Source organism: Bos javanicus, chromosome 14 (genome assembly GCF_032452875.1).
Source record: "Bos javanicus breed banteng chromosome 14, ARS-OSU_banteng_1.0, whole genome shotgun sequence".
NCBI lineage: Eukaryota > Metazoa > Chordata > Mammalia > Artiodactyla > Bovidae > Bos > Bos javanicus.
Genome location: NC_083881.1, coordinates 2,051,453 through 2,074,477, shown reverse-complemented (window position 1 = coordinate 2,074,477; position 23,025 = coordinate 2,051,453). Strand labels below are relative to the sequence as shown.

General features: G+C 52.3%; 1 long non-coding RNA gene across 1 annotated transcript; it reads left to right on the top strand.

Annotated features, from left to right (window-relative positions):
* The first annotated feature begins 558 nt into the window (after positions 1 to 558).
* Positions 559 to 21,128, top strand: LOC133260273 (uncharacterized). The gene is made up of 3 exons (XR_009740711.1): positions 559 to 1,757; positions 18,103 to 18,197; positions 20,696 to 21,128. It is a non-coding gene; the product is annotated as an uncharacterized LOC133260273 (long non-coding RNA).
* The last annotated feature ends 1,897 nt before the right edge of the window (positions 21,129 to 23,025 follow it).

Below are 23,025 nucleotides of genomic sequence, written 5' to 3'. Positions count from 1 at the left end.
AAATCTTTTAAACTGGACACAAAGAGTGAATGTTACTGTATGCAAATTAAACATAAACTTAAGCAAATAAAAATGTAGCTGTTCAAACATCTGACTCATCAAATCTACCTAGACGAATATAGAATCTTATGGAAATCTGAAAGAGTGCTGAGATAAACGCATGGAATTTTCACTGTGGCGTTGTTTCTAACAGGGGAAGTCAAGCATAAATCCGGACATCAGGGGTTCCATTTGAATACATTCTGATACAGCTACAAGATCTTAGTAGACTACAGACATAATGAATGACGTGGCTAGATTTCAAAGGCACATTTTGAATGAAAAAAAATGTTTCGGAATACGTACAGCAGGGGAGAATGTTAATTACCATGACTTCATAGTAAGTCTTGATTTATAATTCACTCTTATATGATTTTTTAAAAACCCCATGGCAATAACATGCGTTTTTCACTGACACATACGTCACAGCATTAATATAAAGAAAAGTGCCGGCAGTTTATCCTCACGGCTGAGAGATGAATTCTCTGAGCTTGAGGACAGTGAAGAAGACTTCAGCCTGATCAGAATTGTTCGTTTCCTTTATATTTTAAATATCTGGAGCAAAATGAGGAAAAATTAATTTGGGTGGGTAGATGTGGGTGTTTGTTTTTAATTCACTGCAAAAAGAAAAAAAAAAATGAGCTATCAACTAGCCCCAGTTCCCTTCTTGTCAATGCAGAGCTGGTTTCTCTGTCTCTTGGCTCCAAGTCCAAATTCCCGTGCTTTGCTCTGTGGCCCTGGGGCTGGGATTGGCAAGCACCAGCCCCAGGCCCTGGGCGTCTGACTGCTCTTTGCTGCTGCCAGTGGGGGACTGGGAGGCACAATGGGGACAAGGGACCGCAGAGCTCTTTGACGGCCTTGGCGCATTACCCCAGCACAGTTACCCCCCACAGGGGCACCCACAGGGCCAGGGGGCTGAGCCCGGCTGCTGGGAGTCGCTGTTCCAGCTCTGCAGAGCAAGATTCAGCACCAGCCCACAGGCACTCCTCTGAGCTCTTCTGAGCTCCAGCAGCCTAGGGAACACACTGCCTCGGCAGCTACAGCGTCTGAGTCACCTCACCTCCCTCCGTCTGCCGCCTCAACCTCCAACACCAGGTAAGCACCCCCACGCCAGCCTCCCTCTGATTACCGCACCTGGATCCCGCTGATGTGCAGCCGCCACCATATTCGGCAGGTTCTGATTTTGTCGGTTCCCACGCTTCCCTTCATCTGCGCCCCCCCCCCCCACCGCCCCCGCCCCGGGCTTCAGGGAGCCCACCCACCTTCTCCACCAACCCGGGTTCAGCTAGCCGTCTTTCTTCTGCCTCTCTGGGCCTGACGCTCTACAGAACCACACACTTCAATTCCAGAAGATCCAGTTTAGCAAAAACTCACTTGCCGGGCGTGGCAGCTTAGTGGCGTCCGTGGGGGGCTGAGAAAAGAACGTGACGGTGCTTACCTCCTGGGGACGTCAGACTCACTGCAGACAGGCATCAAAACAGCAGCACCCAGGAGTCTATACCGCACGTCAAACGACGGTGCCTGAAGACTTCTGCTTCTCCGGTGGCAAGACCCAGGTAATCCAAGAGGACGGGCATCCGAGGCCCGGCTCCACAGCTGGACACCGGGAGACCTGAGGGAGGCCAGGCCAGGCGTGGGATGGTGCCGGGAGAGGCGCTGCAGCCTGCCCCAGTGGGACTGGTTCAGGGAACCCTGAGAGCACAACCACTCCCTGAAAGGTCAGGGGCTGGGGCCGGCGGTCGGGGGAGGGAGGCTGGCTGTGGGGGCCCCTGAGGAGTGTGAGCAGGATGGCCAGGGGTGATGGCCATCCAGAACCCTCCACACTGCAGAGTGCCGTGCCATTCAGAGCTTGGCATGTGGGTGTTGTGAATGAGGAGGGTGCTGGGTCCAGAAGCTCCTCGCCACAGTTAACATGCCGCCTTCCCAGGAAACAGGGCGCTGATCAAAGGAGCAGGCTCACAGCACCTCCCTAGCTGTCACCCCAACTTCTGATCCATCACAGCTTGTGGACTTTACCCTCTAAATGGTTTTATACCCAGGCTTCTTCCCACTGCTCATTTCCACATCCTGAGCCACCTTTGTCTTTGACCTTGGAAATGGCAGTGACCTGTGAGCTGATCTGCTGCTCTGTGCCCCATCCCACTCGCTGTCCCTGGGATAAAGCTGTACCTTTACTGTGGTCTCTGATGGAGGCAGAGTCTGGCCTCACCTGCCTGTCAAGCTCCCCTTCTTCCACACCCTCCCTTGCTAGCTGCCCTCCATTTCCCCGCATGCCCTGCACTCTCTCTCACCCCAGGGCCCTTCAAAGACTCTGAGGACCCTCACCAATGCGCTGTCTCACTTGATCCCTTCTGGCTGGGTCCTCCTTCTCCCTCAGATCCAAGCCCGGGTGTCTTTCAGGCCTCCTTACCTGACCCTAAGGCAGGCCCTTCATTTGCTTTCCCAGCAGATGCTGTGCCTTCCCTGGAAGGAACCTGAGGTTTTCATCTAACATCTACATCAGTTAGCATCATAATTAGTGGTGGAAGAATGAGTACTCCTCCCCTGATAGCTGAGAATGAGGTGAGGGTGACTCTCACCACTGCTGGTCAACACGGCGCTAAAGGTCTAGGCAGAGAGAGAAGGCAAGTGAAAGTAACAGAAAGCTGTGTGCATTGGGAAGGAAGAAACAAAACTGGACCTAGATATAGATAACGTGAAAGTGTCAATGTAGAATCCCAAGGAATAGACTAATTTAAAAGGGAAAAAAGAAGATCATGAAGAAGGAAAAAACCTCCTAGAATTAGCAAGTGTGTTTAGCCAGATCATAGGCTACAAGATCAACATACAAAAATAAATGTATTTTAAATACTAGCAGTGAATATGTGGAAAGTGAGATTAAAAATACAAAGCCATTTATAATTACTCAAAAAATGAAGTAGTTTTAAATCTAATACAACATGTTCAAAAACTGTATGCTGAAAGCCACACAAATGCTGATGAAGGAAATTTAAAAGATCTGAGTAAATGGAGACAAATACCATGTTCATGGATTGGAATAGTCAACAGACTAAAGGCATTCATTTTCCCCAAACTGATATGCAGGTTTAGCACAATTCCTATCAAAATCCCAGGAAGTATTTTCTATAGATGTAAATAAGATCATTCTCAAATTTGTATGGAAAGTCTGATAAACTAGAATAACTAAAACAATTTTGAAAGAGAAGAATGAACCAGAGGGATCAGCCTATCTGATTTTAAGACTTATTGTGTTTTAATCAAGACTGTGTGGTATTGGCAGAGGAAGGGGACACGGAGATTAGTGGAACAGAACAGGAAACCCAGAAATATACTCTCTCAAATTACTCAACTGATTTTTGACAAAAAAGCAAAAGCAATTCCACGGGGAAGGACAGTTTCTTAAACAATGGTCCTAGAGCACTTGGATATCCACAGATAAAAAGCAAAGAGCCCTCAACCGACACCTAACACCTTATGTAAAACCAAATCCAAATGATCATAGATTTAAATGAAAAAGGGTAAAACTGTGAGACTTTTTGAAGAACACATAGGAGAAAATTTTCCAGACTTGGTAAAGAGTTCTTAGACATGACACAGAAAGTATGAGCCATAAAAAAAAAAATTAATAAAGCTGGATCTCATCAAAACTAAAAACTTGTGCTCTGCAAATGGCATAGTCAAGGGAATGAAAAGATAAGCTATGGATGGAGGCAAAAACTCATATCTAACACTATACACATTTCTAAAATATACAAAAAACTCTCAAAATTTAACAGCAAGAAAACCAACACGTCAAATTAAAAAATGGCAAAGGAAGTGAAGAAATCGTTCCCTAAAGAGTGTGTACTGGCTTCCCTGGTGACGTTAGTGGTAAAGAACTTTCCTGCCAATGCAGGAGATATAAGAGATGTGGGTTCGATCCCTGGGTCAGGAAGGTCCCTCGGAGGGGGTATGGCAATCCACTCCAATATTCTTGCCTAGAGAATGCCATGGACAGAGGAGAGTGGTGGGCTATAGTCCATAGGGTCACAAGAGTTGGACACAGCTGAAGAGACTTAGCAGCAGCAGCAGCATCAAGAGGGTACACAGATGGAAGGAAAGCGCATGAGATGTTCAACTGGCCATTGGGGAAATGCAGATTAAGGCCACAGTGAGAACCCCCATACACCTATTAGGGCAGCGACACTCCAAACACGATGTACGCCCACACAGTACCAGATGCGGGTGAGGACACGAAGAAAGTGCCGGCGAGGCCATCTGAGTCTCAGACCCTCTGGTGGGAATGTAAAATGGTACAGACACCCTGGAGGATTGTTCCTAAAAATCTAATCAAACACAGACCATACAACCCAGCAACTGCACTCGGGCATTTATCCCAGAGACTGAGGATTTGGGTCCCTATAGATACCTGTATACAATTGTTTACAGCAGCTTTGTTCGTAAGTGCCCCAAACTGGAAACAACCCAAATGACCCTCTGTAAGAGAAAGTTTAGAACAAGTTCTGGCCTGGCCGGTCCACTCCGCGAATCGCTACTCGGGTAAAAAGACGCGCACTGCTGAGGCCCACCGCAGTCTGGCTGGATCCCAGTGACATTACGCTGAGTAAAAATAAACCGACCTCTAAAGGTTACATACTGCATGAAGAACACAACATTCTTGAAAATCATAGAGCTGGAGAAACAGATTAGTGGTTGCCAAGGGTCAGCGTGGTGGCGGGGAGCCATCCTGTATCCTGACCCCGGTGGGGGTCGCACGGGGGGACACGAGTGATTAGATGTTGAAAAGCTCCATGCACACCACTCCAGGGCCAGACTCCTGGCTTCGGTGGAGTGCTCTACGTCTTCATCATCCTGCCTGTGTCGAGGAAACTGAAGAAAGGGCCCGTGGGACTTCTCTGTACTCTTTGCAACTTTCTATGAATCCATAATGATTTCAAAATTAAAAAAAAGATTTTTAATGTTAATTGTAGAAAAATACAGAAACACCTTGTTTGGGCAGCCTTCATTCCTCCTCCTGACATGCCGATCCCTTTTCCCTTGCACCCCAGCAAAGGAGGTCTGGAGCCTGAACTTGAGGGGTGGGCTCGTGGGTGTGAGCTTCGGCAGTGGGGCAGGAGGCAAGGAAGCGTCCTGAGTCTGGACCCCAAATAGCTCAGGTTTGCTCATTATTTGGCAGCTTCTGGACTGGGTGCCCCGTGTCCTGTCTGCGCGGTGCGGGTGGAGATGCTGCGAGGGTGAAGTGGAATCATGGTTGGTACACATTCTGCAAACTGTAAGCTCCTGAATCAGGACAGGAGGGATGCATGCCAGGCATTTCCAGCGCTCTCAGGAGCTCCCCGGAGCTGGGCTGTTGTGTCCTGCTGTGATCTTCAGTGAGACTAGAGGATGTGCCTGGGATGTAGGACAGAGCTGGGCTCAGAGAGGAGGGGTGTCACTGTGCTCCCCTCAGCGGGAGGGCTCCCTGTGGCAGGTCCCGCCTGCTCTGTTCCCTGGGCCCTGGAGTGGCAGGCATGGGTGGGGACGTGTGACAGCCACAGCCTTTCAGAGCTGGGAAGGGCGAGCAGGACAGCTGGAGGCCTCCCGCTGAGCGGCTTCATAATTAGAAGCAAAATCAAAGAAAACTGCTGCAGCGATGGCTTCAAACAGGGCAGGTTTTAAATCAGCCCACGTCAGGGCTTGTCAGCTGGGATGCTGATTAGAAAGAAAGGTGAGTGTGCGAGTGTGTGTGTGTGTGTGTGTGCACGTGTGCACACGTGGCTTTGAATTTTCTCCAGAATTGCTGGTGTTGTCCCAGAGCCGAGTGTCTCCCAGGAAACCTGCTGAGTGTCATTGACTTGCAGCTTGAGACACATTTGGCTCTTCGCCGCCTGCCCAGAGCCTGGATCTCAGTGGACGCTCCTGTTACCTTGCCCGACAGCAGGAGCGGCTGGCGAAGGAGGGACAGGGCTGGCACCTGGGAGACAAAGGGATCCCTCCACCCACCTCCATCCCAGCACGCGGTGGGTGGGTGCAGAGTGGCTGTTCACTCCATCCAGCAGAGGCTGCAGAGCCGGTCAGGGCAGAGGGCACGTCCAGAGAAGTCCAAGTCTCAGGGCCACTCTGGAGAACAAGGGGAGTCTTCAGGAAGAAGTGGGTGGCAGGAAGTCTCTTTCCCAGGAGCCTGGCTTTGAGCCTTGCTGTCAGGGAGTGAGGACAAGCCCCCCCACCAGCCCCAGGGCAGAGTGGAGCAGGAAGACCCTCACTCCCTCTGTGATGGGAACAAAGCAGGAGACAAAGTAAGCTCTGCAGAGCCCCAGGTGCAATTCAAAGCCGACAGTCCACCTGCTCTCTCTCTCCTTCCAGCGGCTCTCCCCTCTCCATCCTTACCTTCCCCCCTCACCTCCAGGCACCGGACAGCTCAGATGCAGCCCAGCCTCCGGGCAGGTGGGCAGGCGTTCCTGGGCAGGTCTGGGTGGTGCCCTACCCGGAGCCGTGCTCTCTGGCCCCCGTGAGCAGGCTCAAGGGCAGGTCCAGGAAATAGCCTTGATTCACTGCCAGAGCCCCTGACAGCAGCCTTTACCCAGCAGAGCCGGAGATAGCCTTGTGGGCAGGGCTGGTGGGGAGTGGCAGGGGTCACCCTCCCAGGAAGCAGCCGAGGGGTAGCAAGGTGCCGGAGCCCTCTCGCAGCCCTGGAACTTCCTGGGAACAGGATAAGCAGAGGTGGTCCTGCAGGGATGGGAGGTAGCCTTGACCTCTGCAGGCCTTTGATGCCCCATGGCTGAGCCCAGAGCCCCAGCCTGCCGTCTGCCAGCCATGTCACTGCCACCCTTCAGGAATGAGACTGCCAGCCAGCAAGGAGCTCCTGGGATGGGAGGCCTGGGAGACGTCTGATGGGCTCCCTGCCGAGACCCATCAATTGTCCCAGTATGATTTCTTAATCATTTTGCAAGTAATTAACTGGTGCTCTCATTAGCACGCAGGCGCTCTGTAAAAGTTTCAGGGGGCAGGCAGCTGTACTGGGTGAAACTCAAACTGGGTGATTTTTAATTACAGACAAACCCGCCGGGGACAGATGCCTTGTCAGTTTTGCCACCTATTTATTCATTTTTCACCTCTTCTTGGAAATGGAGAGCAAAATGCTTGTCACTTACCTTTGAACGCATCCCAAGTGACATAAAAGCACAGAGGGAATGGGGGTCATGGGTGGGACTCACTGGATGAGCCTCAGCACAGCTCGGCCGGCAGTGGACCCCGAGGGAAGCAGGTGTGTACCACAGGAGAGGGGTTCCCTGGAGGACTGTCAGCAGAGCCCCAGAGGAGTGGACTGTGGGTGTGCATGTGTGTTCATGTGTGTGCGTGTGCATCTATGCTGACACTAGGCCCCTGGTAACAAGTGTGGTTAGGAAACAGCACAGGAAGATAGAGGGCTGCATCCTTTCATAATCAGGGAAGGTGGAAAGACACATCTCTTTAACTGAATACTGACCACCACGCACTTACACATCAAATATTCTCAGGAATCCATTGAGTCCCACCTCACAAACTGTTTCTCCAGCATCATTATTAAACTTGAGTTTTACAGCAACATAAACAGACCTCACACCAGGCAGGACTTCTGGGAAATGCAGCCCAGGAACTCCTGGTCTACTGTAAACTTATTAAGTGCCGGCACTGTAGGTCCAGCAGTTTACCTGGCCTTCCCTGGAACCCCGAGGGAGCCCACTCTATCTGGTGAGATGGACACTGGAGGTCAGAGAAGTGGCCTTCAAAGGTCACTGTGCTAACAGGTGGTGGACAGGAAGTGGTCTGCACAGGTCACTGTGCTAACAGGCGGTGGACAAGGAAGTGGTCTGCACAGGTCACTGTGCTAACAGGCGGTGGACAAGGAAGTGGTCTGCACAGGTCACTGTGCTAACAGGTGGTGAACAGGAAGTGGGTTGCACAAGTCACTGTGCTAACAGGTGGTGGACAAGGAAGTAGCACAGGTCACTGTGCTAACAGACGGTGGACAGGAAGTGGTCTGCACAGGTCACTGTGCTAACAGGCGGTGGACAGGAAGTGGCCTGTGTAGGTCACTGTGCTAACAGGCGGTGGACAGGAAGTGGTCTGCACAGGTCACTGTGCTAACAGGCGGTGGACAGGAAGTGGCCTGTGTAGGTCACTGTGCTAACAGGCGGTGGACAGGAAGTGGTCTGCACAGGTCACTGTGCTAACAGGCGGTGGACAGGAAATGGTCTGCACAGGTCACTGTGCTAACAGGCGGTGGACAGGAAGTGGTCTGCACAGGTCACTGTGCTAACAGGCGGTGGACAGGAAGTGGTCTGCACAGGTCACTGTGCTAACAGGTGGTGGACAGGAAGTGGTCTGCACAGGTCACTGTGCTAACAGGCGGTGGACAGGAAGTGGCCTGTGTAGGTCACTGTGCTAACAGGCAGTGGACAGGAAGTGGTCTGCACAGGTCACTGTGCTAACAGGTGGTGGACAGGAAGTGGTCTGCACAGGTCACTGTGCTAACAGGCGGTGGACAGGAAGTGGTCTGCACAGGTCACTGTGCTAACAGGCGGTGGACAGGAAGTGGCCTGTGTAGGTCACTGTGCTAACAGGAGGTGGACAAGGAAGTAGTCAGCACAGGTCACTGTGCTAACAGGTGGTGAACAGGAAGTGGGTTGCACAAGTCACTGTGCTAACAGGTGGTGGACAAGGAAGTAGCACAGGTCACTGTGCTAACAAACGGTGGACAGGAAGTGGTCTGCACAGGTCACTGTTTTAACAGGCGGTGGACAGGAAGTGGCCTGTGTAGGTCACTGTGCTAACAGGCGGTGGACAGGAAGTGGCCTGTGTAGGTCACTGTGCTAACAGGCGGTGGACAGGAAGTGGTCTGCACAGGTCACTGTGCTAACAGGCGGTGGACAGGAAGTGGTCTGCACAGGTCACTGTGCTAACAGGCAGTGGACAGGAAGTGACCTGCACAGGTCACTGTACTAACAGGCAGTGGACAGGAAGTGACCTGCACAGGTCACTGTGCTAACAAGTGGTAGACAGAACTTCTTCCCAGAACTTTGGACTGATAGCACTGCACCCCACCCTCAACCCTAAAGCAGCAGTGATGGGAAGAGGAACACCCCGGGTTTCCTGCTGTTTGTCTCCACTCAGTGTGAGAGGAGGACAGAGCTGTCTGTCCCCTGGTTGGGCAGGAGAAGGATCTCCAGGGTGGTGACAGGGGTCCACACCTGTCTTTGAGGGCTCCCGCATCCTAGTGAAGCTGCCTCAGAGCCTGTATCCATGCAGACCACACCATGGCCCTGTTCCCGAAGGCCTGACTCCAGCCTCAGCCAGCCAAAGAGCTGTCCAGCGTGGAAGCCACCAGCCAGACATGGGGCTTAAAGTAAAGTTAATTGTTTCCAGGGGTTCAGACAGTAAAGAATCCACCTGCAATGCAGGAAACCTGGGTTCGATCCTTGGGTTGGGAAGATCCCCTGGAGGTGGGCAGGGCAACCCACTGCAGTATTCTTGCCTGGAGAATCCCATGGATAGAGGAGCCTGGAGGCCTACAGTCCACGGGGTTGCAAAGAGTCAGGCACAGCTAAGTGAGTAACACTAACACTAGGGTTACCTACAGTCAAGATCTGCTTCTTCAGTGGCACTGGGCACATCACAAGTCCTCGTAGCTTCATACTGCCCAGTACAGAGAACACGCCCTTCATCCAGGCAGCTCTCTGCCTGGTGCTGCTCAGTGGCAGGGCCCAAACGGTCAATATTTAGGCATTGCAGATCATGCAGACAGTCACAACTCCTGTGCCACGGGGGCGGAGAAAAGCCAGCCTACCCAGGACCCCACACGTGGGTGTGGGTGAGTGCCAGTGAAGCCTGACTCACAAGACAGGTGGCACGCCAGGCTTGGCCTTGGCTGTCGGCCAGTCCGTGCTCCCAGCTGTGGTCATTCACAATATCAGAAAGTGGAAAAGAGAAATTGTTGAAACACGCAGATTTTCAATCAACTCTCACTTCCTAGAATATTCAAGTATTAACACCTCTAGAAACTTGTCTGTACACTCTTTCCTGTACTTTTGAGGAAGTTCTCCAGCAAAACAAAGGAATCAAGCGGGACTGAAGGATCACAGGCACACTGGGGGAGGTCACGTCAGACGACAGGTCCCAGGATGCCGAGCCCCCGTGGGCATCCAGGGCCACTGTTTGGATGCAGTGGGAGGTGGGAAGCCCTGGAGGCAGGACTCCAGGGAAAAAGAAGGGGACAGGGACTCAACAGAATCCTTTCATGGATGAAGATTTTGAAAACATAGTATGATGAACATGTGTAAACAGTAACAGAAGAAAAGGCAAATGGAAATTCTAGAGGAAAAAAAAAATTCTCTCTGTGAACACGCCACGTGCATTTTCTCAAATTTTCAGATTTGAGAAGCAGCCTTGAGGCAAAGTGCAGGGGCTTAACTGCAGCCACGTGTGAACTGTGCCACCTCTAACCCCAAGGATGCCAGTGGTAGAAAGGGCAGGTGCTCGGAAGGGGGCGGGGTCATCATTTTCTGGTGAGGGAGTCAGTGCGGGTCTTTTGTATTTGGTGGGAAAGACACAGAGCATCAGTGCATGACGTGAGTCACAGAAATTAAATGCTGGTGCCTTGACTGGCGAGGGAGGCGGGTGATGAGCCAAATCCTCACCTACTGTTGTCAGAGGTCAGCTGATAATGCGTAAAACTGAAAACAAAGTTTATAAAGCGAGAGAGAAGAATTGTATTTGAAATATGAATGCAGTTATTGGGAGATTCAGCTAAAAGGATTCCAAGAGGTCATCTCAAGGTGGGGAGGGCGGGCAAAGAGGGATGGTCAAGGGCGGCTATTTTTATTAGAAACTCATCTCTTTCTTTCTTATCTATTTTACAAATGAAGGTATTGTGTTGATTAAGTTCTAACTACTTAATGAGATGAAATGAGATTTCTCTAGCTTGCAGGAGGTGGTGGCAAGACAGAGGCGGGTCCATGCCGAGCGCTGGCGGCTGGCGTGGGAGGGGGACAGCGGGGTGATGGCGGTACCTCGTCTGTCGAGGTGTCTCCGCTCAAAAGTGTTTTCACGACATCCTTGTCAGTTGTCCCTGTTTCCTCTCAGAAATGCTTCAGTTTGGACAGTGAAATAGACAGCCGTTCAGTCAAATATATGGCTGTATGAATGGGTGGGTGGCAGACATTGAGCAGCCAGGGACTGCTGAAACCCCAGCAGGGTTGGGACCGGCTGCCTTTGAGAGGCCGAAGCTTTGACAAGGGGAGAAATCAACTCATTACAACTAAAATGTAGCACATGCTCTGTGTGCTGGGTCCTTTTCTGACTGATCCACATGTGGTAGCTCATCTCAGCCTCATGGTCACCGTCCTAATTTACAGATGAGTAAAGAAGGAAAGTTATGACCAACCTAGATAGCATATTCAAAAGCAGAGACATTACTCTGCCAACAAAGGTTCGTCTAGTCAAGGCTATGGTTTTTCCTGTGGTCATGTATGGATGTGAGAGTTGGACTGTGAAGAAGGCTGAGCACCGAAGAACTGATGCTTTTGAAGTGTGGTGTTGGAGAAGACTCTTGAGAGTCCCTTGGACTGCAAGGAGATCCAACCAGTCCATTCTGGAGGAGATCAGCCCTGGGTGTTCTTTGGAAGGAATGATGCTAAAGCTGAAACTCCAGTACTTTGGCCACCTCATGCGAAGAGTTGATTCACTGGAAAAGACTCTGATGCTGGGAGGGATTGGGGGCAGGAGGAGAAGGGGACGACAGAGGATGAGATGGCTGGATGGCATCACTGACTCGATGGACATGAGTCTGAGTGAACTCCGGGAGTTGGTGATGGACAGGGAGGCCTGGCATGCTGCGATTCATGGGGTCGAAAAGAGTCGGATACGACTGAGCGACTGATCTGATCTGATCTGAAACTGAGGCACAAAGAAGTTAAGGGACCTAACCAACGTCACACAGCTAACGAGAGGTAAAATTCCAAGTCTAGTCAGGCAAGGGAGGTCCAGAGTCCACCCTGGGCGGCTCCTCTGTGCTGTGTCCTCTGTTCCGCCCCCAACTGCCCCCAGACCTATCTTTGCCCCTCTCCACCCTCTGTGCCCTGGGCAGCCAGACACGTTGCCCCCTCCAGCTCTGGGGTGTGCTTGATGGGTAGGGTGCTGAGGAGTGCAGAGGATGGGGCTGGGGCCTTGGTTCCTCTCCTGCCCTGCGTGCCGTTGGAGGGGGGGGGTCACACACTCCTCCCAAAAGACTGGCTTCCTCTTGCTGGTCCTCGTCACTCTTCCCTTGCTGGCGCCTCCAGGCAGATGGCAGAAATGGCTCTCTTGGGCACTAATTCTCTCACTTTCCTGCAGCCAGTGGCCAGCTGTCTGCCTCGCTGGGGGGACCTGGTCTGCGGCTGACCCCAGGGGAGAGGTGTTTGAGGTCGTCAGAACAGATGCAACCATAAAGCCAGAGGTCCGGGGATTTCCAGAGGAGAGATTGTGGAGAAGGGTCGGGGAGGCCCCACCATGTGCTCCTGAACAGGCAGAACATGGAGCAGACCCGGCCCAGAAGGCAGAGAAGATTCTGGAAAGGATGCACGGAGACCTGAGAGCGGGAGTGTCCCAGGGAGCGAGGGAGTGGCCTGGAGCACCCTGAGCCAGCCGCCAGGGAAGGGCTGAGACTCGTCATAAATCCAGAACCAGGGAAGCTGAAACCAGGTCAGTTAGTCTTTAGGAAGAGTTTACACAGAACCCTTGCACAGGGGAGCCTCCACGTCTAGAGCTGAGCGGAGCCCGAGGCGGAGGTTACAGCGTGACCTCTGGAATGAAAAGGAGGTGACTATTTATCCAAGGTGGGTTTTCACAATGGGGCTTCCAGGCGGCAGGGGGCTGGTTGAAAGCGACCATCTTCTACCATTTTAGGAAGAAGACTTCCGTTTTCCTTGGATCATTACCAGAGGCATTTACAACAAATAACCTACATTTTGCTTATGTTCCAGAAATACGCTCAATTCAGTTTTGCTCACGCAGCTTAAATGGTTTTGTCTGTTTGGGAGATTGTCCAGTCTGGTCTTTATTCTATTTGATTTTAACAGCCTCCAGGGAAGTCATCCACTTCCAGACCCAGGCGAGTCAGCCTGAGCCATCTGTCTCAAAGGGCAGGTGGGGTAGAGGCTGCCTGGACCAGGGATGGAGGGAGTGGAGGAAATGGAGGCCCAGAGCAGGCTCTCTCCTGAGCACAAGGTGGTGAGCTCACAGGAACCGGGGCTGCTCTCTTTACCCCCAGGACCCCCTCCGCCCTCTTCCCACCACGCTGTGCCCTCACTGTGGACACTGTGTGGACTGCATCCAAGGACGCCCTGCCTGCAGCTCCTGGCTGGATGTGATCAGAGAGGCCGCGGTGGGAGGCTGGCTGGTGCTCCCTCAGCTCCTCCCTGCCTGGTGGCGCTGGTGGACTTCCTCCCGGACCCAGGGCCCTTCTGCACCCAGCTCCTCCTGGGGATCAGCCCAGAAGGGCGTGGGGCAGCTCAGGGGAGCCTGGGGACAGAGCGAAGCAGAGGGGTCAGGAGGACAGGGGTCCTTCCAGGATGAAGAAGACCTGGGGGAACAGAGCAGACGGGAAGCACTGGCCAGAGTGGGGGACTCAGAGCCTGGGGTTCCGGAATTCGGGATCTGGGGGTGGAACAGTTCTGAAGGACGGTGGGGTCCGGGTGGGAGATGGGATGGCCACCTAGGAGAGAGGAAAAGTGGAAACACTCTCGCTGCGCTCTGATCAGAGTGAACGGTGCTCCACGGCCCTGCAGCTAGAGGCTGACGGGCCTGCAGCAAACACAGCCGGTGTGCAAATCCACGCATGCATTCATGCCGGGTCACTTCAGTCATGTCTGAGTCTTTGCAAACCTATAGGCTGTACCCCACCAGGCTCCTCTGTCCATGGGATTCTCCAGGTGAGAATACTGGAGTGGGTTGCTGTGCCCTCCTCCAGGGGATCCTCCCAACGCAGGGATCTTAAGTCTCCTACGCTGGCAGGCGGGTTCTTTACAACTAGTACCACCTGGGAAACCTATAATGTAAAGTGGAAAATATTTATTTATTTAGGTCACACCACATGGCTTTTAGGGTTTTAGTTTCCTGACCAGGCATGGAACTCCAGCCCCCTGAGTCCCAACCACTGGACCACCAGGGAATTCCCATGAAACTTGGAAAATGTTTAGAACTTGATGAAAATAAAAATATTCTGAGGGAAAACCTGTGGGATGCAACTAAAGCAATCCTCAGGAGGATAAAAGAAACGCTGAAGATGAATGACTTGAGCATCCATTTTTAGAAGTTAGGGGGAAAAAAAACAAAATAAACCCAGTATAGAACAATAGGATGAAAAAAATCAATAGTAGAGATAACAAGATAAATTGATGAACTAGGAAAGAAACAAGAGAGGGTCAGGAAAGTCAGAAGTTGGTCCTTTGCAAACTACTAATGAAAAAACTACTCTTTGGTGAGACTGGTAGTAAGAGGCACTGACAGCATGTGGGGTGGAGCCACAGACGGCGCTGCAGGGAGGAGTGGTGAGCGGCTTGCTCTCCCCCTGCACGGGGTCCCAGGAAGGCTCTCGTCCGAAGAGCGACGTGAAAGAGCGCTACACGCAGGGAGTGATGGCTTCCAAGCGGCTGCACAGCAGATGGGGGCAGGAACGGCTGAGACGGAGGGACAAGACCAAGTGGCTGCACAGCACACGGGGATAGGGACGGCTGAGACGGAGAAACAAGACGGTAAAAGATGCACAGGACCTTGTGGGTACAATCTGGAGAACTGTCTACATTTTGGGGGTAATTAGACCATTTTATCGTCAGCTGTTAATGAAAACCTAAATAAATAACATTGCATTTTCATGGATTGGAAGATTGAGTACAGAAAAATGTCAACTATCCAAAACCGGTTTACTGATCCAATGCAATAATACGAATCCTTTTAAATTTTTGGAGTGCCATATGATAAACTACTTCAGAAATACATATGGAAATGCAAAGGGCCAGAGATCACTGAGTTCCTGGAAGCCAATGCCATAGGCAGACTTGTTCTCTCAGTTGACTAGACTTCTGTACGCTTAATTAGGGCGAGTGATCATTGTTCAGGAGCAAAAAAATTACACCAGGAAAACAGAGCACATCCCAGGAACAGACCCACAGTTTATAGAAATGTCTGAATATTGAAGATTGTTGAAGATTAGAGGGGAAAAATTGAGCTTTTCAAGAAACCAAGCTGGGAAAATTGGGTGTCCGGGCAGAAAAGAAATGAAATTGAATCCCTATCTTATACTACATGCAAAAAATAATTTCACATGGATTTAAGACTTAGGGAATGCAAAACTATAATGCTATTGGAAAACATTAAGATTTTAAAAATAAGACACAAAAAAGTTCAAACCCAAAGGAAAAGATTTATTAATTTGTTTGTATAAAATCAAAGAACTCTGATTTATTGAATCAAATTGAATTCAAATTGAATTTTAAATAAAAGAATAAACCACAAACAAGACAAGAGATTTTCATTGTATTTAACCAACCAATTAGTGATTTCTAACACAAAGAGCTCCTCTCAAATAGAAAGACTGAGCAAAGACTTTGAGACATCTCACCAAAAAAATCCCCAAATCTTATAAATATGAAAATGTGCTGAATTTGATTAGAAATCAGGAAAAAGGCAAATCGAAATCTCAGTGAGATGCCACTGCACATCCAGTAGATTGGCAAAAATCAAAAGTCAAACAGCATCAGATGATGGTAGGAATGAGGAGGCACCAAAATTTCCCACTGTTTTAAAAAGCAATCAGTTTACAAAACAGTGAAAAAGTTGGCTTAAAACTCAACATTCAAAAAACTAAGATCATGGCATCTGGTCTCATCACTTCATGGCAAATAGAGAAACAATGGAAACAGTGAGAGACTTTATTTTGGGGGGCTACAAAATCACTGCAGATGGTGACTGCAGTCATGAAATTAAATTGAATATGATCAATCTAGACAGCATATTAAAAAGCAGAGACATTACTTTGCTGACAAAAGTCCATCTAGTCAAGGCTATGGTTTTTCCAGTAGTCATGCATGGATGTGAGAGTTGGACCATAAAGAAAGCAGAACGCTGAAGAATTAATGCTTTTGAACTGTGGTGTTGGAGAAGACTCTTGAGAATCCCTTGGACTGCAAGGAGATCAAACCAGTAAATCCTAAAGGAAATCAGTCCTGAATTTTCACTGGAAGGAATTATGCTGAAGTTGAAACTGCAATTCTTTGGCCACCTGATGAGAACTGACTCATTGGAAAAGGCTCTGATGTTGGGAAAGATTGAAGGCAGTTTGAGAAGGGGACGATAGAGGATGAAATGGTTGGATGGCCTCACCGACTCAATGCACATGAGTTTGAGCAAGCTCTGGGAGCTGGTGATGGACAGGGAAGCCTGGGGTTGCAGAGAGTCAGACACTACTGAGAGACTGAACTGAACTTACAAAGCAGCCTGGATAAATCTGAACATGGCCCTACCTTATGGTTTGCCAATTCCATGTTCGAGTCTCTAAGCTTAGAACACAGGACAGGTGAACCAGACCCACATCTGACTACCCGGTTATCCATCCAAATAAATAGAATATGCACAATGTGGCAAATTCATGCGAAGGATCCTCTAAGAGCTCAGGCTGCAGCTGTAAATATCCCGAAAGTTAATCTCACAACATAGCGTTGATGAAAAAAGCAAGTCCAAAAGGAGTACATATTCTGTGAAAAGTGAAAGCCGTTCAGTCATGTCTGACTCTTTGCGACCCCATGGACTGTAGTCCATAGAATTTCTCCAGGCCAGAATACTGCAGTGGGTAGCCTTTTTCTTCTCCAGGGGATCTTCCCAACCCAGGGATAGAACCCAGGTCTCCCACATTGCAGGCGGGTTCTTTACCAGCTGAGCCACAAGGGAAGTCTCATAATACTGGAGTAGGCAGCCTATCACTTCTCCGGGGGATCTTCCTGACCCAGGAATCAAACCAGGGTCTCCTGCATTGCAGGTGGATTCTTTTATCAACTGAGCTACCAGGGAGGCATTACATGTTGTGTGCTTCCCTTTATATAAACTTCAAAGCTGGTGACATTAAGCTGTGTGTTGTTTAGGACATACGCATAGATGATCAAACTAAAGGAAGATGCTCACAAAACCAGGGCAGTAGTGACCTCTGGGTCGAGGGGAGATGGAGTGGCAAGGGGCCAGGGATGCTCTGTCTCCTAAACTCCATGGTGGTTCTGTGCATGCTTCGTCGTGGCTGTTTAAGCGTGTGTGTGTTTCATGCATGTTCTGTGCATACATGTTGTGATTGTTCTTTTAATTAATAAAGGGCATCCTCTTCAAAGTTCTAGGAGAGAAGACTTTGGGGAAAGGGTTACCGATTAAACATCCTAGAAAACTGACAACCTCAGCCAGATGCCAAATGCCATGGCTCTCTCAAAATCGAGAGACAGCCAGCCACGGGGAGAGAATGAGCTGAGATGAAAGAGCGGGGGAGACAACTCAGGCTGCAGGGAAGCCCGAAGCGCAGCGTTAAGGACTGTGTGGGGACAGGGAGGAAAAGATATGAGATGGAGGAGAATTAGATCAGGGCCACCTTGAGAGGCTTCCTTGCAATTTACAACAACAAAAAAAATTATAAATACCTGAATCTTACATAAAAAGCGATTTGCTAGGGAGGACAGAGAATAGAAACCCAAGCTTTCGAAACATAGAAATGTTTCTAAGGAAGAACTCTGATAACTTGGATCATGAGCAATTATCAAATATGCAATTGAAGAAAGCTTTCCTAGAGAGAAAGAAAACAGAGAAGAAAGGTCACAAGGGCTCAGCCTTCCCCAAACAGAATCAGAGAAAGTGTCCCAGGCCCCAGCGGTTAGGTTTCTCTTTATTTCAAGAATGAATACATCATCTTTCAGCATTCTGTCAGAAAAAAGTTACACCGCGAAGGGACAAAGGTAAGGCTGGGCTTGCAGCCACGAAGGCGGGTGGGCAGGGGAGCACACCGCAGATGTCTGAAGCGAATGTGTTCTACGGTTCAAGGAAGGTTTCCAAGGGAGACGAATGAAGGGTGAGGACCCCAGATGGGTCAGAGGAGGCGCTCTGGGCAGGACACGCTGGGAATCTGCCTGGAGACGGTGAGTGGGGTGGACGCTGGGGCTGTCAGCGTGTCCCCGAGCTCCTGGACAGAGGAGAGCCGGGGTCAGTGCCCAGGAGGGCAGCGGCGTTTCAGGGAACAGGATGAGAGCCAGCCTGCGCTGGGACCCAAGGGGCGGTCAGGGAGGAGGGCGGGGGTGGACCCGAGAAGTCAGGCTGGCACTTAGGACAAATGCCATCAGCTCCACCCCGACGGTCTCGGTGGTGGGGGAGGGCAGGAGCTGGTGTGCTGGCCTGAGCTCCCAGACGGGCTGGGCATCCACACCAGGGGCGGGGACGCGGGGCCAGCCCACGCGGGTGGGATGGGGGCCTTGACCTCGGTCCTGGGCTTGAGTTAAGGGCACCCTGCATGTCCGGGTGGAGGTTTTGAGTAGGCAGTTGGGTATAGGAGTGGGCACCAGCAGGGCTCCTGACTTCGATACTGAGAGGAGGCCCAAGCGGTCACTCCACAGCCAGGATGAGACCACCTGTGTGTGCAGGACAGGCAAGTAGGCCTTCTGTCCTTGACCCCAGGCCAGAGGAGGCCCCCGACCCCAAACTCCCAGAGCAGGAGGAAGTGCTCATCCCACCTGCCCCCAAACCAAGTGCCACCTGAGAGCTGTCTCAGTCATGACACTGGCACGCGTGTCACTGGAAAGTGTCACATGGCCGCTGTGGCTGGTGTGAGAGGCCACCGGGTGAATGGCCGTGCCGATCAGGTGCACCAGGCGCAGCCTGTACCCCACTGGGGGCACGGCTCCCCAGCCCCCGGTGGTGCCCCCTCCCCTGCGGCTCCCCAGCCCCCCGTGGCCCCCCTTCCCCTGTGGCTCCCCAGCCCCCTGTGGCCCCCCCTTCCCTGTGGCTCCCCATCCCCCCGTGGCCCCCCTTTCTCCTGCGGCTCCCCAGCCCCCCGTGGCCCCCCTTCCCCTGCGGCTCCCCAGCCCCCCCACCGTGGCCCCCCCTTCCCTGTGGCTCCCAAGCCCCCCATGGCTCCCCTTCCCCTGTGGCTCCCCAGCCCCCCATGGCCCCCCTTTCCCTGTGGCTCCCCAGCCCCCCATGGCCCCCCCTTCCCTGTGGCTCCCCAGCCCCCCGTGGCTCCCCTTCCCCTGTGGCTCCCCAGCCCCCTGTGGCCCCCCGCCCCCCCGTGACCCCCCTTCCCCTGTGGCTCCCTGGCCCCCCGTGGCCCCCCTTCCCTGTGGCTCCCCAGCCCCCCATGGTGGTCCCCTTCCCCTGTGTCTCCCCAGCCCCCCATGTCTCCCCCGTCCCAAATGTCTCCCCAGACCCCCATGGCTCCCCTTCCCCTGTGGCTCCCCAGCCCCCCATGTCTCCCCCGTCCCAAATGTCTCCCCAGACCCCCATGGCCCCCCTTCCCCTGTGGCTCCCCAGCCCCCCACGGCTCCCCTTCCCCCGTGTCTCCCCAGCCCCCTGTAGCCCCCCCTTCACTGTGGCTCCCCAGCCCCCTGTGTTTCCCCCGTCCCCCGTGTCTCCCCAGCCCCCCATGTCTCCTCCGTCCCAAAGGTCTCCCCAGCCCCCCATGGCTCCCCTTCCCCTGTGGCTCCCCAGCCCCCTGTAGCCCCCCCTTCCCCTGTGGCTCCCCTGCCCCCCGTGGCCCCCCTTCACTGTAGCTCCCCACCCCCCCATATTTCCCCTGTCCCCCGTGTCTCCCCAGCCCCCTGTGGCCCCCCTTCCCCTGCGTCTCCTCAGCCCCCCATGGTTCATGCCCCTGAGTCTGTTCTCCCAGGTTCCCCTTCAGCAGACAGACATCACAGGAGGCTCTGCTCACAGACCACCCAGGTGGCGCTGAGTTCACCACCAATTACTGTGTGAACTTGGCTGGGTTTTTCCGCTCTGTGTAGTCAACACTCCCAACCTTTCGCAGGGCCCAGAGGTCACAGCTGAAGCAATTAATTTGAGCCAGTCTGTTCCACACTCAGTGCCTCCTCGCACCGGGCTCCCCTTGGTGTCAGCAGTCTGTCTTCATTGGGAGCCTGACAGACTGGCAGTGTTTCATTTTATTTTCTTTTTTTGCCTGTCCTCTGCAGGGCCTGTGGTGGGGAGGGGAGTGCTAGTTTCCCCTGGGAGAATAATTAAAGCGCCTTGGTTCTGAGCCAGGTTTAATGAAGCTAATGGTCCGAGTGGCTCAGTCTACCAGTAGGACCAGCGGAGGGTGGCAGAGCCCCAACCAGGCCCACCCCAGAGGGCTCCAGGCCCAACGCCACTCATGGGCACTCACAGCCACTGTGAAAACTGCAGACGCACAAAGTCCCTTCCCTCGGAGGCCCTGGTCTGCATGTGCGGCCAGGGACAACGATGGACACTCACTGCATCTGGGGTGGAGGGTGAGCCTGGACATCAACCCCGCTTCTTGAGCCTTGTGGCTCAGGGGATGGGCAGAGGGGACCCTTGGCCACTCAGAAAGTTCAGCTGAGCATTAGTTTTAAGAATTATTTTAAAGTTTTAACACTAAATAATATTAATTGACATACTTCTCTGTTTTTAGGAATTATTATGCATTAACTGAGGACCAACCCCATGACAGCTTGCCCTCTTCTGCCCGTGGAAAGATGTCAGGACTCACACAGGGACACATCCCGTCTTGCGTCTGCCACTGCTCCCTGGGTCACCCGGGTCCTCTGATAAGGTGACCATCTAAGATGCTCCCACAGCAGAGCAAGTCAAGGGTGCTTCAGAAAACCGGACGTCCAGAGGTGTTAAATGTTACTCTTGATGTAATGTACGCAATAAAATAAAACGACGCACAAAAGACTGTAACATCCTACTACATAAAAACTGCCATGTTACTCTCAGATTTTTAAACTAGACCGAGGGCCATTTGGTACAGAGAGAAATCATTGTTAGAGATAAAACTTTATATATATTTTCTGCTTATTTCAGCAAACAGACCCTAAGCTCAGGATTTGCCCTAATTTCTCAAACAACATCATAAAACCTTTAAGATGATGAATTAATTTATTTAAAACCTTTAATTTCTTTATACCAATACACACCTCTGCATATTTTTGCATAATTGCAAGCACTTGCATTCTTTGGCAGACATTTCTTTTCTTGTGCCCCCAGACCCTGCCCCTCCCCCCAGCCACACTGCGGGGTTTTCACTGCAGTATATCCACCAGCGTTCAGGGGCACCCAGAGATGGGGTACTTCCCCAGAACACTGGGCGCCACTCTCCAAATTCACCAGATGCGGATGGTTGCCTGCTGGGGGGCATAGTAGTCCTGGCCCACAGTCCTTGGAAGGGGAGGGCCTGAGTGCCTAGCAAGTCCTGGAAGCCTGAGGCTCTGTCTAGCCACCGTCTGAAACAGAAGCATACGTGAGGATGGCACCCACCTCGTGGCCGCCCTTGGGTGAAGAATTTCCTCTCCTTTCCCAGGCCCCTGTGTGTGACTGGACCAGAACCACGTCCGGAACCATGTCCGCCAGCTCCCCTGCTGTGTGTCTCGGTGGGGAGAGTAGCATGTGCGGCCCGTGCCTGGGCCCACACAAGGTCAATACCCACGTGGGCCCCGGGCTGCCACAGTGGACAGAGCAGGTTCAGCCTGTGTGAGCACGAAGGCAGGCGGAGAAAGGAAGGGAGCGAGTGACCAGGTGGACAGCGGAGGCATGAAGGTCAGTTCCCATCTCCTGTGTGGCTTCCTTCCTGGCCTGGGCTCCCTCGATGGCCCAACTTTTCCTGACTTGTCTTCTAGCTTCCAGCTTCCATCCAGCCACACGGGAGGTGCTTAGAAAATGGTCAGTGGAATCTGCATGGCTGGTGCCCAGTTGCCTGCATCCCAGGAGGTCCCCTGGCATTGGCTCTTCTGGGACCCGGGTCCCAGGGCTCTGTGTAAGATGGTCAGTCTGCATCATCTGCGTTTTCTAGGTGCCCTTGGGTTGGCTCCAGAGCCATTCGTGATAGCACGACCCAGGCCACCCGAGGCAGACGCGTCTGTAACATTTAGATCCTTTCTTGGGAGGCTGTGGCTTCCACAATTGAGTAAGCATCAAAGTAAAGGTTATTTCCAACCCCACAGTTAAATCGACATGGTGATATATTGGCCTGATGACTCCTTTTACAAAATTATCTCTGAAATGTTATGTTTTCATTCCACAAGACTCATTCCAGCTCAGTTCCTCCTTGACCTTTATCACCTACTCTGCAGAATGCATGCACCCATCCACGGTTCTGGAAGCTTCTCCAGGCATCCGACCTGCAGTGCCCCTTTCTGACCTGATCTGTGGGTGGGGAGCAGGGTGGGGCGTGGGGTTCTGATTGACAGGTGTTGCCTGCCCCCCGGGCCCCTCCACCCATCCGGCTGCTCCAGGTGTTTGGGAAGCACCCGGGCCCGACCTGCTGTCAGCCTCCCACACGGCAGGTGTTCTCCCCAGGGGCAGCTGGCAGCGGGTGGGCGCCAAGGATGGTGATGAAAATCACCCTGGGGCTTTCCCACACTCACCGAAGATGTTGCTACAGAGAAGTTAGAGCTGCTCTGTATGCGTGTCCCCTGTGGGGGCCTCTAATTAAGGCTCCACTGACGGCCTCAGAGGCTGGGACGGGTTCCCCTGTGTTCAGGCCAGGAGAGCGGGAGGCCCAGCAGGAAGGAGCTGAGACACACCCCCACTTGTCTATAGGGGTGTCTCAGCTCTGGGCTCCAGCCCCTCAGCTCAGCCCCATCCTCACCCCCTGGGGGAACTGGACATAGCTCCCCCCACCGCCTGGTACCTACGGGTGGAGCGTGGGCTACTACGTGGGCCTGGCCGTGGCTCTGAGCCCCAGGTCCTTCACAGGTGGGCCCAGCTGGCCTGGCTCACCCCCACGGGTTCACCGACGGC